At 35.8% G+C, this 20,240-nt stretch overlaps 1 protein-coding gene and 1 pseudogene across 3 annotated transcripts in view; both read right to left on the bottom strand.

Moving 5' to 3' along the window:
• Positions 1 to 20,240, bottom strand: part of slif (cationic amino acid transporter slimfast) — a 136,760-nt gene that overhangs the window by 59,690 nt on the left and 56,830 nt on the right. The window lies entirely within an intron of this gene.
• Positions 5,944 to 7,949, bottom strand: LOC138705905 (beta-ureidopropionase pseudogene; annotated as a pseudogene).

Raw genomic sequence — 20,240 nt, 5'->3', positions numbered from 1 at the left:
ATAAAATTAAGAGTTCAGGGATTGTCATTTAACTATAAAATTAAGGGTTCAGGGACATTACATTATACTTCTTCATGTAACAGACGTTCCCAAGTGCAATACGTGACCTGTTTTGGTGAGCACTTATTGTGTGCATACATACATACATACATACATACACGCACATACACACAGTCCACACCTGTGGAGTAACGGTCAGCGCGTCTGGCCGCTAAACCAGGTGGGCCACCGGTTCGAATACGGGTCGGGGCAAGTTACCTGGTTGAGGTTTTTTCTGGGGTTTTCCCTCAACCCAATATGAGCAAATGCTAGGTAACTTTCGGTGCTGGACTCCGGACTCATTTCACCGGCATTATCACCTTCATTTTATTCAGTCGCTAGATAATCTGAGATGTTGATACAGCGTCGTAAAATAAGCCAATAAAATAAAAAATAAACATACATACATACACACATATAAATACATACATACGTATGTACATACACATTTTGTATTTAATTCTGTACCAATATTATGTATTATTTGTTCTGGCTCTTGTACTGTGTAAGAGAGAATATAAATGTAGGCCTAACTAATATTTCTAATGAAACACAATGTGTTTGTTTTAACATTTTCCTAAAGAAACCCCGGGGGCCTCTCAACTACCAATAGTGTGTCGTCCCCCTACCATATAACGAAAAATAGAAAAATTCAATATAATAAAAAACTTCCAATTTTGTCAGTCTTAAGCCTACGGTATAGTGTTTTGTTCCTGAACAGTAAGTATGTATTTTTATGAACAAAAAACTGTAGCAGAATACGCTCGTATCATTCATTATAACAGTACCGATAAGTTTATCATTTTAAATGCAGAATAGTTGGTTGAAATGCTCGTCTTATCTCCTAGCTTTACCCTCATGATTTTATATTAATCGAAAATACCATATAACAGAAAAGTCGCTTGCCAAATGAGGAAAACATTATTTTGAAATGAAATGTAGGCGTAGCAAATTATTTTCTTTGCAGCAAATTTCTTAGTAATCACATTATATCATGAAATATCATACAGCACAACATTACTACAGTACATTACCCTCAAGTAAATACGACTATACCACACAGAACAACAAAGTAGCCTCCATATTTCTTTTTGAGACGAGAGTCTGATGACTCTTTTATGAGCCATTTGTATATTTATGTTATGTAATTGAGAAAACAAGTGAAAATTTCATCAGAACAACTAATATTTAATATATATATATATATATATATATATATATATATATATATATATAACTTTTATGTTAAAATTTTTTAATTTCTTTGTAGTACGAAATGTTAACATTTCTTGGGGTCAAATTTCTGCATATTTAAAGAACAAAACTAAAATTCTTTCAATCATTTATTATTATAATACATTGCTCTCTTAAATTGACTGAGAATATTGGAGATTAAATCAATGGCTTTTCCAAAAACACGCTATGAAATGTTTCATACAAAACATTTTTTTTCTCGAAAAGAAAGCAAAAAGGAGCAAAGTGTATTAAACGTTTTTGTTTGAAATATTTCAAAGAATAACCCCTTGAAATTAATGACTACTTACGGTTCACCCTGTATATATAAAGAGTGTCTCTCAATTCAATGGAAAAAAATTGGAGGAATTGAAGAGGGAATTCAAACATTTTGAGACAAGGAACTTATGGTCTACTGGTTCAAAATTCCACGCAATAGCATAGAACGTGATGAGGGTTGGCACGTCACTGACTGTCGTTCAGGTAGGACGTTCAAACCACCTTGTAAACGTATATACGATTAACATACTGTCAGTAGACTGTGTTCTAGCTTAAAAATTCGAACTGTTATCAGTGGCGTGCATAGTTCCGTAGAAAGAACAATTTTACCAAAACAAAAAGTCCATAATTTTTTTAATACTGTTCAGTGAATATTTCCACTATATTTTCCGATTATCAGAGGAAGAATTAAGCTTGTGAAGAGAAATCATATATATATATATATATATATATATATATATATATATATATATATATATTCCCCTTTAATGATGGCATTAGTAAAAATATCTTATGCCATAAATGCATCACAGCTCAGTAATTAGATCGCGTACAGTGTAAGTTCCTTATCTCAAAATCTTTGTTAGAGTCCCCTTCACTAACTCTCCAATTTTACGGTTGAATTGTTGGATACTCTGTATGTGTATGTGTATATGTATATATATATATATATATATATATATATATATATATATATATATATATATAGTCTATTCTTATGAAAGATGTTCTAAATCTTTTCATAGTTTATTAATACAATGTATAACGTATTTTCATTCTTATAAATGATGTAACAAAAATAAATTATTTGAAAAATAACAGTTATTGGCTTTAAGCGACCATTTAATTTCTATAAAAAAAATAAGCACATATCTATAAGTGATAGGTGGTGTATTTCAATGTTACATTTAGGCTGACAGTGTCAAGAACAAAAAAATGAATTTCCTTCTTTATGTAAATATGTTGAAATCACCTAATATTGTCACAAAACTAAAAATATTTCAGCGCTTTATAGTTGTTAGCCAACATATTAATTTTTGTAGCAATATACAGTATTCAATGGTAAAGAAAATCTATTGTCTTGAACAGCAACCACATATGCCAGGGCTGGGCAGCAAGAGCGGATTCTGCTCTCTTCATCTCCTTTCTTCCCTGCCGAGCACCGCGCAGCGTTGATTCAGTGACGGATGAATATTAAGCATCCCCGTTTAGAGACTGGTTCCGCTCTCGATGCCCAGCCCTGACATATGCCAAGAATATGAATGAAATAATACTTCATCTGATTCCTATCACAGAAATTTTCTAAAATCTTCTGCAAACACATCTTGGGTCAAGGCATAGATATAAACTACGAAGAAGAGATTTAAATATCCTTTTATGTCAGACATTCGTTATTTTTTAAGATATTCAAAATGTTTTTTTTAATCTACTGTAATTTTTTTTATATACGAGTTATTTCCAAACAACGTTGTTGTTGTTGTTGTTGTTTGGTGATTATTATTGTAGTCCGAAAATCGGTTTTTGTTCAGATAGAATAGAAAAATTTCGAACTGTGCGCTGGGAACTTTCACAGTACTGTACATCGATACTGCATAAAAGCCAACTTAGTAGCCGCCGGAGAAAGTGTGGACAACGTGGAGATGAAGAGTAGCAGCAGCATGTCCAGCACAAGCACAAGCAACGCACAGTGGCATTCTGTGGATATGTAGAGTCGTTAATAGTTTGAAGTATATTGTTAATTTACGTTAATATTTTAGATTCTGAACAATATGAGCTATTCTGTTATTATTGTATTATTTACGTAATGTTAATAACACTGAACAACTAGAATTATGCTCCGATTTAAAACAATGTGTCCTTTATGGTTTGGTGTGTGCTGAATGCGAAAATGCATCTCTTTTCTTCGTATCGCGTAAGGTTTTTAAGATACACTATGATTTTACTTTTCGATAAGCACTCTCCCAGGAAACAGCTGGCGCGAGTTAGAGGTTGTAAACATAAGCAAAAGCTAATGCATTTTATGACATATTTCCGATTTCTTATGGTTGTTGGCATGTTCTTTTGTACTTCTAGTAAATAATAAGTTATTGGTCCCTTTTATTCAGTAAATTTCATAACAGTTCAAAGTGAGGTCTACGCAAGGAACAAACAAGGGTGTGGTTTTCAGTATTTGAAAGAAAAGTTTATCAGTTTGAGTGAAGGCAAATTAAAGGGCATTTTCATCAGTCCACAAATTCGAAAATTTATGGCTGACTCTTTGTTTGAGGAAAAACTTTCCGTTACAGAAAATATGGCAAAGATGGTTGCTCAAATTGCCTTCGAAATTATAGGGCAGACAACTACGTCGAACTTGTGGAAACCATGTTAAGTGCATATGAGAAAATGAGGTGTAATATATTTCTCAAAATACAATTTTACATTCTCATTTGGATTTGTTTCCTCCTAATCTTGGAGCGGTAAGTGACGAGCATGGAGAAAGGTTTCATCAAGAAATATCTTAAATGGAAAGGCGATATAAAGGAAGATCATCATCTATCATGCTTACAGACTATTATTGGTTCCTTGTAAAAGATAGTCTCGGGACTAATTATAAACAGAAGTCATCCAAAAAATCCTTTTAAATGGTAAGTTCAAATTCCGAGATTTTAATCATTATACACATGAAATATTATTATCGTTGTTGCGTTTTTTTGTTTTAAACTATGTAACATCATTTTTGTATCCAGTACACATTTTTCAAATATTGTGAGGCATTTTGAATACCTAGTCTGTTGTAATTTCATCAGTAGCAGTGAAAATAAGAACAAAAAAGTTTTTCCATAAAAAAATTCGATTCACTTTCCCCGGAAAATGGTAATTTGGATTTTAAAATCAGATTGAGGGCACACATACGTATTAGTAACATTCACCTGTTTTTATTTCGGAGCAAGACAAAAAGTAAAAATTTGTTGTTCAGTGTAATAAGCATGATCCCAAAAAATAAACTCATCTGTTATTAGATAATTATGCAAACAGGAGTATGCAATACGTTAATTTTTTCTCCTGATTATTCTCGTTAAATGTTGACGTCTCATGTTGCTATGCATTCGGTTGCGTTACAGTCCAAGTTCAACATCGGAATTACGATTCGAACTTCCTAGCTGTCATTACAATAGAAATGAAAAATTTTCTTGAAAACAATTATGGGTTTAATATTATGTCCCACATACGAGATACACTATTAGATTCACAGAGTTGTTGTTCACCTGATGATAGTAATAAATACTGTATCATATTTCAGATTTGCTCCAGTAACGTCTTGTGACGTAGAACGAATATTTTCACAGTACAAATATTGTTGTTTTTTTTAACGTAGAAGGAGTATTTCTTTGGAAAAAATGAAAATGTTCATTGCTATTTGTTATGAGGCTAGAGTCATAATGTATGTTATTTTTATATGTATGGGTAAATTAATTTAGATTGAGAGTTACGAACTTTATAAATACAATTTTTTATATTATTTTTTGTTCTAAGGCTGTGAACGATTGGAGCACATGTTTGGTTACCACCCGGCTGTACATGTTAGTCGTTCTGTTTCATTGACATTGAGAGACGCCCTATTACGTTTCATTCGGTAGAGATACAGTCCAACTCACACAACTTAACAGTGTTGGTACAAACTTCCTAGCTCTAGTTATTACACCTTTATCTTAAGGGGTCGGTATTATCAGGTTCACATAAAAATTGAAAATTCTTCACAATATAACTATTTTGAACCTAATAAGTTATTTTCGCTTCACTATGCACATTAAAAACAATCATTTTATTTCTACTCTTACGTGAAGGGGTGGATTTATATATCCGATTTCTTAAAATTTGAAACATATTTTTATGACTATTTTGAACACCAATATAAATTTTCACCCGAAACCAATAAAAGGGAGATGAGTAATTAATTTTGTCCAGCTAGATTGGAAAAATTACACACTGTGCGATGGTGGGACAAAACAGGTATCGTGACTTTATGACAGTTCTGCTGGTGATGATGACGATAAAAATAATAGTAATGACATGGCAGTAGTGCCTTATTTACTTGATCCACTAGACTGTCTCAAACACCTTAGCCTATAATTCTGTGATTCCAAGGCAAAAGGTGATACATCAATTTTTGGCGAAAATGAGATTTAGCGATAGCTATGTTATGCAACCTAATGGTATTTGTTATTGTGGCAAAAGATGGCATGCATATCCCTATTATTTTCCTACCTAACCCATTGTTTAAGAAACATGATTACTATGATTTTATACGGTCGTTCACACTTTAAATGATCCCTCCTAGAAAACTGCCAGGAATGACATCACATTTTGCCTTGGAGCCATAGCATTGATGCACTTCAAATAACAAGACCCATATGAACCATATGAATAAAAAAACTCCATAATTGAAATTAAACAAATGCCGCTCTAAATTAAATTAGAGCATGCTATCCATAGCAGCAAGACTTGCAAATGATTCAGATTTGAAGTAAATGAGTAAATAAAATTTTAAGCATATTACATTCAATGATTACATTGTAAAATGAAACATCACCACCACCTTAAAATGTATCCTGTGGAGCGTTTCGCCCCACTCATGTCACACATATGAACCAACATGACACATTCGTAAGTAGAGAAGACTCCCTTAACATGTGGCCAGCAGAAAGCAAGGTTACCGCTGAAGATAACGCAAGACAAATTTGCAACTACGTAGTTCACATTGCGAGGGAGCTACATCTCCACTTTAACAGGAATCGAATCCGGGTCTGCTGGATTTTTGTGTAGAAATGCTACTCCTAGAATCACAAGGGATCACTGAAAATAGAGCAATAGTTTCTCAAAATAATATATTGCAAATTATAAAGCGAAAATGTCACATATAACACAATGAAAATTATTTTTTGGACTGAAAATTGACTGGAAACGTATGCATACACCATAATCCCATATACAGTATATTGACTTTTGTTATCATCATAATTCCATTTATAGTATATATTATTATGGACCGATTGCCCATAGAAAGATACCCTCTTCACTGTCACACGATTTCTATTTGTGTATTATCTGTTTCTTGTAGCCTGGAGACACGTAGTTGCTTAACGACTCTGCGTAGAGAGGCAATCGCTGTGTCAACTGGAACCCCCAGAAGTCCCTTATCTGGCGTGGGAGATTGAGATCCAGCTCTGCTACCAGCAAGCCGTCCCGAACCCGACTCAGGCCCGGAGTTCTGCTGCCATCCGGAGCTGCCACGTAACTGGATCCGTAGAAATGACCACAGTCCTTCTGAGCTGGCTTTCCATCCTCCGAGAAATGATCACTGGAGAACACTTCCCGTCCAACTCGGTTAATGGCAAAAGTGAAGTACCCATTCGCGATAGCCGCATTCCTGGCTTCGATTCCCCACAGAGGTTCACTGAGGTCACCCACTGTAGCAGAAGGGTTGAAGACTATCTCAGCACCGTTCAGCCCGAACATGAGCCAGTTAAGAGGATGGTGGCGACCGTAGCAGATGTTCACAGCGATATTGCCGAAGGCGGTCTCAAAAACAGGGTGTCCTGTGTCGCCTTCCATGTAATACTTAGACTCGTTGAAGTCTCCGACCCTCGGGATGTGATTTTTACGGTGTTTTCCCAACACTTTTCCTGTGTTGGAGATGACGACAGCTGTATTCCAAAGAATGTCGTTGTGGTTTTCGTCCCGCTCGAGAATAGGCGACACTATTACCATATTGTACTGCTGGCAGAGACGTTGTACGAGCTGGGTCGTGGGTCCATCTTCTGCTGACTCTGCCAGTTCGCACCATGGCTCCTTCTCACCGGTCGTGAAGTAAAATGGACCAGGCCAAGCCTCTTGGAAGCATAATACGTTGACACCACATAACGCGGCGGCTTCTACGATGAGGGACACGCGCTCGTAAACCGCTTCTCGCTGAGCGAGGAGAGACTCGCTCGTTGGAAGGACAGCGTGATGTTGGATGATGCCCACACGTACGATTCTGGGAGCTCGCAGCTGCTCGGTCCTGGCTTCGAACTTGTAACCCTGGATCTCGAAGTCGTGTTTGTCGGCGAGTTGCTGAGCCTGTGCAGGTATACTGAGAGGCGGCAGTTCTTTACCGTACAGCACCTTCTTCAACTTGGTCAAGTCGTCCGCTGGCACATGCTGCGACAACAGCTTTTCCACACTCTCAAACTCAGGCTGGGTGGAAGCCATGGCGACGTGTGTGTTACACTTACTCAAAAGCAGACTAGACTTTCTATTTATACTTCGTTCCCCGCACTCCGCACTCTGGATAAACATGTCACATTACATAACGCTCTCTCGCTCTGTAAGCCTTCCTGCCATTATCGACCATGTCTCAAGTCAAGGAGAGATAACTGAATATTGTCGGATTGCGAGATGTACAGTACGACAGTCGATGACCTTGCTCTCCATAAAGTACGGTTTTGATTATTCGTACAGCTCTGGAAATATAAATTATCACCTCAAATAACGAGTACAGGGAATACTAGGATTACCAGGGTTCGAGAGTTTAAACTGTAAACAAAAGATTTTGCTTCAAACGTTACTGCCATCTACTCCGTTACCGGCAACTACATTGGCAGGACAGATTGCTTAAAATACTTAATATCAGACTCGAGAAAGATGTGACACAGTGCAAATAAATAATGTTTGGAAAATTTTATTGTGAGAAATATTTTAAATTGTAGGTATATGGATATTCTCTCTTAAAACCCTCACATTTTCTATTTAATATTATACATTCATATTATTACAGGCCTACTTAAATATATCAAATGGATGAAGTTGTATGGCATACCATATTTTATGAAAAATAATATAAATTAAGAGTTTTCAGATAGGACTGAATCCAGGCTCGGAAATATTGTCTGTCAGATCTAGGGGTCATTATTATTATTATTATTATTATTATTATTATTATTATTATTATTATTATTATTATTATTGTTAGACTACTATTAACAAAAAATAATCGCACGTATTATGTTAATTTGAAGAGTTATAACTAGGGTTAGAAGTTCATACTCTAAAACCTCTTTAAGGGAAGCTCCATGTTATCCCATGCAAAATAATGGTAAAAATAGCCTATTTCCAAGTAGTCATAAATATGTATAATACTATTTATTAGAGCTCTTTCATTTTTAGTGATGTATGTATATTAAGATTTAAAATACAAAAAGAATGGTTACTCTAGAGTAAATTTTTCACCTTAAAATATTTTTTTATAAATTTACTACATGCCTGTGATTAGGTACACTCTATTCACTTATTATAACATACATTGATTTGAAATTTTAGCCATTTACTGCTAATAGATACTAAAATACACCATACCAAAATTATTATGGGCATAGGGCTTATGTCAATCATCACTGTCAAATATGTATGTATGTATGTATGTATGTATGTGTGTGTATGTATGTATGTATGCATGCATGTATGTATGTATGTTTATATAATATACGGTGGAGAATGGTATAAGTCCCTATGCCCATAATATTGCAGATATATTAATAATTTTGATAGGGTGTGTTTCAGTATCTATTAGCAGTAAGTGGCTAAAACTTTAATTTAATGTGTGCTATAATAAGTGAATATAATGTACCTAATCACAGGCATGTAGTGAATGTATAAAAAAAAATATATGCTTAAATTCAAAAATTATTTTGAGGTGAAAGATCTACTCTAGAGTAACCATTCTTTTTTTAATTTTAAAGCTTAAAGTGTATACACACATCACAAGAAAAACGAAAGAGCTCTGATAAATAGTATTATATTTATGACTACTTGAAGATAGACTATTTTTACCATTATTTTGCATGTGATAACAAGGAACTCCCCTTAATATGTATGCAACTATGTCCTTAAAATATTAAAAATATGGCCAAAAATATGTATTCGTAAAATGTGATAGGCTATTGGATCTATGCAAACTTTCATTTATTGTTGAGAAGTTGATGTGCTTTGCCTCCGTACGTAAATGAAGTTCTTGTATAGGTGTCGGATATTCTCGCTAAATTTGTGCCTGTGTCTCTCAAGGCACTTCTGAAACGAGAAAAAATCCTTTCGACGTCACAGGATTTGTTTGCAGACTCAAAAAACGATAATTGCTCTACAGAAAGTGATGTCTCCGAATAGTTTCCTTCGAGAATATCTCGCATTTTGCAAACCTGTTAATATTCTTGACATTTGAAATAACATGGCATGTTATTTTGCCTTACACTACTTGAAATGGACATAAAACTGAATGTGGCGTGTATAAAAAAACATGTAATTAACGCCCCAATGGAAGACCTTCTATTTCCAGTAATGTAATGGCTGCAGGAAGAAAGAAAAAATGTGCCAATGTGAAGCTAAGTTTTCCTTCAAGCTCTTCATTAGACAGAATTTTTAAAGATATTTCATGTGGCACATCATTTCTTGAGTTCAATAGACTTTTCGAACTGACTGTAGTATAGTAGTGGAGTATTGGATGCCACAGTTCTGAACGTAGGCCTACAACTCCTAGATTCAGATTTCACAGATACTTTCTTTCTCGTGGATACTAACTTTCTAATCCATTTAAATTGTAACATTTTACATCTAGTGCCAGGAGGCCGCATTAAACTAATCTGAGGAAAACGGAGGCCTCATCCAAAAGACTAAGAAACACTGGAGCAGATTATGGAACAGTGTAGTATGAAATTCTGAATCAATTTAAAAAGAAAACAAATACTGTCTTTATTTGTTGCAGAATAATTGTGTCTTTTAATTTTCACAGAACACCTTAAAAAGAAATATAATAATAATAATAATAATAATAATAATAATAATAATAATAATAATAATGATGATGATGATGATGTTATTACAGTATATTGTTAGTATTATTATTTTGTTCGCAGCACCCCATTAGCTATTCTGTGGACCCCCAGGGGGCCGCGGTCCCCGGTTGACAATCGTTGCATTGACCTAGGCGACATTCCTGAATCCGACGGGTCATCCTGTTTCAGTCCTGAAAGGACAAGTTCCATCCCTAGACGAGTCGCTGATATGCCCCAGGCTCGAAATCTCAAGCTCTTGCTATATCAGCATCGAAGAACCTTATGCAATGTTCGAACATGAGCGGGGATATCAAGATACCACAAACTTCGCCCTACTCCGTAGGCATCCCAACAGTATGTGGGAGTGAAGCATGTAAACTAAAATAACCGAGTCCATTGAAAACCGATAAGAGTCCTTATGTTCGGTTCATGTTTGCCGAGTCTTTGTAGAACTGAATCTCCCTTTGCGTTTGTTCAATCTTTCCCCATCCTTACATATGTTCGGTGCCTTTCTTCTTAGTTCCTCTTGTCCCTGCGCCTTTATGCTTTACTGCATAAGGATATCAGGCACGTATCTTGCGGAGTTACGCATAGTAATGAGTAGGTCTACAGGTAATTTTTTCTTGTTATTAATATGACTAAATATTCACATAAATATACGTATAAATAAATCAAATAAAATATATTTATAAAACGCATATGTTCAAAGTACCGACTAGTATGTGCAAAGTTCAAACATAAGAGAAGAAACCAAAACATTGCAAGCTTCGTTTTGAAAAAACTAATCGTAAGATGTGTGCTCAAATTCTTAAGCGGTTTAAAATAGTGCTCTGCAATGTTCGAACATGATAGAGGCAACCAAGACGTTACAAACTTCGTCTTATTTTATATGGAAAACTGATCGCAAGGTCTATGCTAAAACATTAAGGGGTGAGAGTGAAGGACAGCGAATATTTTTATAGCAAAATGAAACAAACACGACAGGCCTTCTTCTGCATAGCGAACATCGACGAATGTCGAACTTCATCATACTCGACTAACTTGAATCGAACATAGTGCCTGTAATTCATCCGTATAGTCACACAAATATTGTTAGCCAGCAACTGTGATTTATTTTAATATTATGTGAATAATGTAATTATAGCTATTTTCTTTCAGTAATTGGCATAGTAACGACTGTCATGTATTTTAAAAACATAATGTGATGTACCTATATGTACGTATATTTCTGTCGAAGTTTAATCATATTTTTTTGTAATAAAATTACATGTCCTTACATCTAAATAAAATTTCACAAGATTTGTTCTAAAATCCTTACTCACCTAAAAGCATGAAGGGTTGGAAGAGGAGTGTAGGAGAGACCAGCGAACTTAAAGGACATAGATTATACAAGGGGCAAGACCGAGCGAGCGAGACAGAACCGCTTCTTCAAAGCAGACTTCGTTTCTTGTCCTGCTCGACAGACTTGAACCGAACATAGAGCATGAAATGCACGACACTATTACCTATAGCTACTATACCAATACTATACTTAATTCCAGCCTATTTTTAACAATTACAGATGATAGGTGAAGTGAGGGGTATGTGAAGAGTTTGGTGGAATGAAAGAAGGAATTAGAGGTACTCTGAGGAAAACCTTCATCCACCACAAATTCTATCACTATCAGGTTCGAACTCTTTCGAACTGCATGGAAAACTAACGTGTTAATATTGGGTCACAGACACGACTTTCAAAACTACCAGACTTCAACATGCAGTAACAACAATTGCAATTTCAACAAACTCGCTGTAACTTAATGAAGACACAATGTAAAATTTATTTATCACTATACACGCCTTTTCAATACACCATTACACACCAATCATAACACACTTCATCAAGACACCAATAGGAAACCGGAAGATAGCGCAGGACCTCACTAGTATTCAGAAGATACAAACACCACATCGAAACTAATCAATTAAGGTAAAATACCATTATATTTTAATATTAACCCATTTTAACCTAGCGTTACCATATGGTAACGCAGTACAGAAAGTAATATAACTTGCTTCATACCCGTCCTTAATTAATAAAACTGGAATTTTTCTTTGTGAATCCAAGCTACATGATTGGTTCTTTCTTATTACATTATGAAATCACAATTTTATTATACCAGTGTGGCGAGATCAGCTGTGTGATTTAGATGTTGCTTTCTCAGCAGCAATTTTGGAGAGCAACAAGAAGTAAGATCATTTTTTTGTTACTTTGATTAACTTGATTGTAATGTTTGTTGTGGTATTTTACTTATTGTTGATTGAGTATTCGTGTACATCAAGCACAAGTTTACAATCCGTACCGTAACATTGTTGTGGATATAATACATTGTTTCTTACGTTACCATATGGTAACGCTAGGCTAATATGTTGTCACTCATTCTTTGTGCTCTCTTGCTACAAACAGTAAGCTGGAGGAGTTAAGGAAAGTACAAGTAACAAAATGAATGTTACAAACAGGTGAGTGGAAGTGCATGAGATACTTTGGGAATTAGAAAACGAAAAATTAGAGCATTCTACATACAGCCACCAAAGCCCAACTTTGTATTTGACGAGAACTCTGCAGAGGGTGGCATGTTCGACAACCTAAGTGGAAGGAAACTGAGTTCTGAAGCTGGGGTTATTTTTGTTAATAGCGACAGAATAGGTGGACCAGACGATATTCCTTTCATAGAAGAAGAGGAAGTTGAAGAGTCATCTGTGATAGAAAGAGAACGATACCGTCAACATTGCAATGTGTGGAAAAGGTACCATTACGGAAACGTAAGTGGATAAAACAGTATGTTATAACAGTTCAATCGATTTCTCCTGGGAGTGACTTTTAAAGACAGAGATGTGACAAATTTTGTTTTCTTTATAAAAATTCGCTTTATCTATGTAAAAACTGTTTTAGCCCATTTTCACATGGTAGTTAGATGTAGCTATACAAAATGCTTGGCAGCCAAGTAGATCTGGCTCACCATTGAATGAATTAGAATTCAAATGGGAGATTTGAAGACGTCGGGAGCACCCCAAAAGGCTAGGGGTGACCATCTACTTCCAAATACAGCGATACTGGAGCTACGAGACATGTCCAAAAAGTAAGTTTCCCTGGGGCCGTTTGCAGAAATAAAATACAATTTTATGGAAAGATTAATTTATTCGAACAGATACAGGAGTTGTTGAGTTATTTTTTCAACATATTTCCACCTGAATTGAGAGTTTTTGATACCGGTACTGTGGTATCAACAGAGAGGTGCAAACGGCTGTCACACACTGGTTCCGATTCCAGGCGGGAGACTTCTACGAGAGACAAAAGTTGATCCCACGGTGTGACAAATGTCTCAGTTCCGGTGGGAAATATGTTCAAAAATAGTTCAACAATTGCTGTATATGTTCCAATAAATCTTTTCATGAAATTGTGGTTTCTTTCTGTAAACAGCTCCGGGTAAACTTACTTTCTGGACGTCACTCGCAGAACATCTGATTATATAAGATACGATGGAATGGAACATTAGTGATTCCGATACCCGGAAACAAAAGACAGCGATGTGCTAGTGAGAATGCTCTTCCGACATACAGCTTTCTCAAAATTTGATGTAGCTCATGTTTTTTATCATATCATAATGTTTTACCTTACTACCGAAATATGTGAAAATCACACAAAAAATTAATGTAAAACGTTATGTTACGAAAATGTGTTTTGCTCATACGAGTATTTTGTGACAATAATTCTATTATGTATATTTGTTCAGGTATTGTGAAAATAATGTTCTTATTTTTGTATTATTTGTATGGAGTGTGGTATTGTATGGACATTATGACGAAGTGAAGAGAAACGAATAGATGCATTTGAAATGTGAATAAGGAGAAGAATGGAACGTGTTAAGTGGACAGACAATAAGAATTGAACCCGTGTTGGAAAGAGTGGGTGAAGAAAGAATTATGCTGAAACTGATTAGGAAGAGGAAAAGGAATTGGTTGGGTCACTAGCTGAGAAGATACTGCCTACTGAAGGATGCACTGGAAGGAATGGTGAACGGGAGTGAATGGTAAAGAGTTCGGAGCAGAAGAAGATATCAGATGATAGACGACATATGGATCATACGAGAAGACAAACAGGAAGGCAGAAGATAGGAAACATTGGAGAATGCTGGGTTTGCAGTGAAAGATCTGACCTTGGGCAGGACACTGAATGAATGATGAATATATTATTTGTATGCTAAAGTTCAGTTAAGTTCAATAAATTGCTTGAAAGGTGACATTATAAGGCAACAACTCATTCTTTAAGATTTGACAACATAATGACCTAGCGTTACCATATGGTAACGCCCTGTAATGCCACATATTCGCTTCAACAATTGAAAACAAAAGCATTGTTGTGTTCAATTATATCCATTTAATTAGTCTATAACAAAATAATCGAAAAACTTGACGAAAAATAATTCCGGCTTTTAAGGGTTAACATAGTGTAGTTTAAAAGTGGTTTATTTAAATCAACTTAACAGATCATTCGTGCCATTAAGGTATAAATGAAGTTATAGAAATGTCAAAACACACCATCTTAACATAACGTTATTTTAAAATAGGCCTACCTTCTTACAGGTTGAATAAATTCTTTCAATTAGAGATAGTTTTAAAATCCGAGCACTCCGGAAGTCCAACAACCTAACATAAATAAAAATTATCATTGTTTAATGAATACCCCATTCTATATTTTACGCTGGTACAAAGTCCCACGTGTCTGTAGCTCTTGCGTAAGTAGGCCTACTCCTACATGTACGTAGTCATATCAAAATGGAGATAACTGTACAATGAATAGTATATTTTATATCATGCGGATGTATATATCGTGAGTATTAATTACTGTACCTACTCATCTTACGAATATATTCGGAAACAAATGGCCAATGAAAGAAAAAATAAAGACAATTTGGAAAAAGTAGATCAAGGTGGAAATATCCAAATTAGCAATAACTTTCCTAGATAGCTGCCAGGGATCGGGTATCCAGCAACCTAATATAAATTTATTATAATACTTTAATGAAAACTCCATTGTTTATTTTACGCTGCAAAAAAACACGTACCTATAGTTCTTGCGTATTATCAGAATAGAAACAACTGCATAATGCATAATAAAGAGTATATTTTATACCATGCGGATATATAAATCGCAAGTATTAATTTATTATTGTATCTGCTCATCTTACGAATACATTGGGAAACAGATGGGCAATGAAGGTCAGAATAGGGACAATCAGGGAAAGGCACATGAAGGCGGAAATATTCAAATTAGCATGAATTTTTCCAGAATAGCTGCTAAGAATTGTATACCCTAGCTACCGAAATGCTATGGGCTATTTTTATTTTTTATTTTATTTATTTTGTATGAGAAATATTTCTCTATGAAAAACTCATAGAACATAGGCGATACTCGGTTATACAAAGAAACGAAAAAATAATTGTATTTTTTTCTATATTGTCAACAAAAAGTCGACCGGTGCTTTATTTCAGATTTAGTTAAAATACTATACACATTAAGATATATGGATCATATGCGGAGACTAAGAGGAAGGCAGAAAATAGGAAAGATTGGAGAATGCTGGGTTTGCAGTGAAAGACCTGCCCATGGGCAGAACACTTGTATGTAGGCGTATGTATGTATGTATGTAAGCCTTATGTATGCATCAGTGTACGAGTATTATGACTGTGTGGAAAAAGTCATGGGAGCACATTCTAGTGCAATGTAATAAAACAGCATTTCCGAAGAAAATATCTACCACACCCGATGCTAGGTCGGACCTCTTGACCTCATGGGGAATAGAGAATACGAACAAAAGACTGGATTGTTCCTCCTCAAGGCGAGACAGCTTAGAACTTCAGCTATTGAAGTTTATAATACGAACTGACGAAGGGATAATGCTAACTATTCAATTATACACTTTTATATGCATATGTTAATAAGTTAGGTTAGAGTATATGATAATATAATGTGTTATTAATCTGTCTGTTTAATGGAGAGTAGTTGTATTTTAATAATAGGTGAGGGGAGGGAAACCTACAAAGTAGGACATGTTTTGCAAAGCACGTACTGTCAATAAACCCCGAGGACTGGATTTAAGGGAAAATTATGATATTGCAATGCATTTGTGTGTATAATTACTGAATAAATCCATATCTACTACTACATTTTTGTCACAAAATGACAGTATTTTTGGGACTTGTTTATTGTTTAATACTTGTAAATAATTTTCACCAAAATCATCGACTTTCTATACTGAAGTTCAAGGGCTGTATTCATAGACATTCTTAGCGCGGGCTTCCAGTGGATGATCAGCGAACTAACATTTTTCGTATTCATAAACCAGTGTTAGCGATATGATATGATATGAATCCTGTACAAGTAATCAGTCGACAGCCGGGGCTAGTTTAGCACGCTCGTAGCGCGGGCTAGCGAAATGTCTATGAATAGCACCCCAAGATTCTATCCCAGTGGGTCTAATTTGGAATTTGTGGTAGGCTAACATTCTTAAATTATGAATTCGCTCTTGAAGGGGTTGCAATAACAAGTGTTTCCGAATGATTTTAATGAGTTGAGGCACTTAAGGATTGTTCTGTACCAAAGCTACATATTATATACCATCTACCAGGTACAGTGTCATGATCCATTATACTTTGGTTGTCTCAGTTTAACGTGGTCCGCTCGCACTGCACGGCGGGAGGCTTTCGTATGCGTAACAACGGTACACCTATCGTCCACGCGGCGCAATGGGTTGACGTTGGCAACATGTTACGTAATCACTCTATTTAATCAAGAACATATTAAAACTGCCCTCCGTCCTTTTCTATACATTTTTGGAAATTGCTTAACATGTTCTCTCGCATATTTTTGCACCAGGTGCTAAAAGCCATGCCTTACACAGCGAAAGAATGTGTTATAAATTCACCTCAAGACATCTCGTTGTGTAATTTCTAGTGTCAACAGGACTATTCATCTCATGCCATTTTATGTTCTAAACACTTTCAAATTCCCTCTATTAGCACTCATAAGTATTCAGTATACATCTCCGTGGGACATCACAGATGACGGGAAGAGAATTGCATGCGTGACAGCTTGACATTGCCCTCGCTAACGAGTATTATATAATAAGACTCGTGTGACATTCTGTTGTAAGCCAAAGACAATGGCATGCAAATTATCACAGCTTAGCGAGGTTTAAGTAATGGCCACCTGTAACTTACACACATGTACCTATTTCCGATGTGATCTCACTAACATTACTTTTTAAGCCTTGGTTTTTCTGAACCGACGCATGCGACGTGCGAGATGCGAAGCCCGCCTTGCACAAATCTGGACAACACAAGAAATAGTGAGTGGTTTCTCTAGTTGCGAGGAGCGCAGACCTCGCATCTCTGTTATAGAAACCACTCACTATCTCTCGTGTAGTCCGGATTTGTGCGAGGCGGGCTTCGCATCTCGCACGTCGCATGCGTCGGTTCAGAAAAACCGAGGCTGGCTTTAATCTGCCGTGATGTATATGTCGTAGCAAAACCGCACAGTTCGTTTCATGGAAGCTATAGTCGTGGATTCGTGTCCCGCATTAGACATGGATGTTTGATTTTACTAGCGACACTTTCTCTATGTCTAAAAATGTGTTAGCCCTCCAGAAAGTCCGGATATAGATTGAATTTCTCTTGGTATAGTTGTTACCGTACTTGCCTCCATACTTAACTACCTCTATGGTCCGTCCTGTAGAGTAGAAAAACGAAACAAGACCTCTGCGAAAGTGGTATGTGGGAGGGCTATGGCCAATGATCGCTCTGGGGGGAGGTGTTGGTTGAACGAAGCTAACAATCGCTTGCAGGAATTGGATCATTTCTATCTGAACTCTGCTCAACCTTCTACCACGAACATCTTACCCCTTAGCGACCTCGAGCTGATGCTGCCCGCAATACACTCCGGCAAAGATAGATTCCGCCCCCATAAGAGTGAAGTTACTCCACAGATTCCTGGGACGGACCATAGTTGAAATTCGGCCTGGTTGGCGCAGTTTGTATAGCGCAGACCTTCTATACCCGAGGTTGCGGGTTCGATCCCGAACCAGGTCGATGGCATTTAAATGTGCTTAAATGCGACAGGCTCATGTTAGTAGATTTACTGGCATATAAAAGAACTCCTGCGGGACAAAATTCCGGCACACCGGCGACGCTGATATAACCTCGGCAGTTGCGAGCGTCGTTAAATAAAACATAACATTAACATTAACCATAGTTGAAATCGGGTCGAGAGTTAAGAACATTTAATTCATGATTAAGTCCTTATCGTGGTTTCCGGAAGGGAAGATCTCATAGATTTGTGGCACGCAAAACAATCCTTCAAGACGCAAGCAATAATATAGACGAATTGTTTATCGCAGCACTGTGCTCACTAAAGGCCGTTTTCTTAGTCCAACAACATTGGAATGAGTATAAGTGTGCATGGGATATACATTACGTCACGTGTCCTTCAGTAGATTCCCTGATCACAAACACAAGTAACGTGCACTACAGGGCCAATCTAAACAGGTTCCTTACTCCTAAACAAGTACAGTATACTTCAGTTTAATAATGTTTATAATTTTATGCACTACTAGTTGAAATAAAGGTGTCTAAAACAAGTGTACGAAAGTACATAAGTGAGTAGAGGAATTCGGAAGACACTATGCCTGTGTTAGTTGCGACGTAATTGTAATTTATGTAAGACTGACATTATATTCTGTTCTTAAAAGGTGATATTTACAACAGCACTGGAATTAAAAAACATATAAACGAAAAGTCTGACGATCTACTTTCAACTAGTAATTCAGTGACAGCGGACGAATTTAGCAGACATCTGTACGAAATGATGGTGCATACCAACATTCCTTTCAACAAAGTTAAGGACAACCACTTTGAAAATTTTGTTGGAAAGTAACCTGTACACAAGGGCAGTACCTGTGTTATAGTAGTACCAGTATTTTAAGTTAAATTTTACAAAAAAGATTATTGTAATACAGGCTTAAACATTTCATTCAAGGTAGTACTTGTGTCACAGTTTTACAAGAGTTTTAAGTTGAAATTTTACAACAAAGATAATCTTAATACGATCTTAAGGGGAGACAGAGGTGAAATTTTCGAACAAAACTGAAGAAAAAATGAAAATTTTTTTTTTTTCCATTTTTATTATCTTTATTTTCATATTTCGATGTTAATTTTTGATTTTGTGCCCTTAAAAGTATGATATTAAAACCAAGATAACTGTATTACTATATTATTCCCACAATAAACTAATACTTATCAGTATTTATATACCTTATCTGAACATATAAATAAAAAGAAATATTGAAAATTTCTTACAATATGGTGCATGGAGCATTTTATAGCAAACGATATAAAGTTTTATAAAATTATTAATATTTACAGAACTATTGTACTTAGAAAGTTGAAACTTGGTATGTCCATTACTAATAACATACTTAATATCCATGATTAATTTCAAACAAATCGGATAAATTTTGTGGATTTTGAAATATTCACCTCTGCCTCCCCTTAAACATTGCATTAAGAGCGGTACCTATGAAATAGCAGCATGTTAAGTTAAAATTTTACATAAAAGATCATTGTAATATAGGCTTAAACATTTAATTAAGAGTAGTGCTTGTGAAATAGTAACATTTTAAGTTAAAAGTATACAGCAAAGTCGATGTTTATTCCTTTGTAATACACAACACAGCCTACTCTTGAAAACATTATTTTATGTCTTACTGTGGTTGTTGATCTTGATGCGGGAGTAGTCTCTTTTGAATCGTGCAG

The sequence above is a fragment of the Periplaneta americana genome, chromosome 9 (genome assembly GCF_040183065.1).
Source record: "Periplaneta americana isolate PAMFEO1 chromosome 9, P.americana_PAMFEO1_priV1, whole genome shotgun sequence".
Classification (NCBI taxonomy): domain Eukaryota; kingdom Metazoa; phylum Arthropoda; class Insecta; order Blattodea; family Blattidae; genus Periplaneta; species Periplaneta americana.
This window is presented reverse-complemented; position numbering and strand designations above follow the sequence as displayed.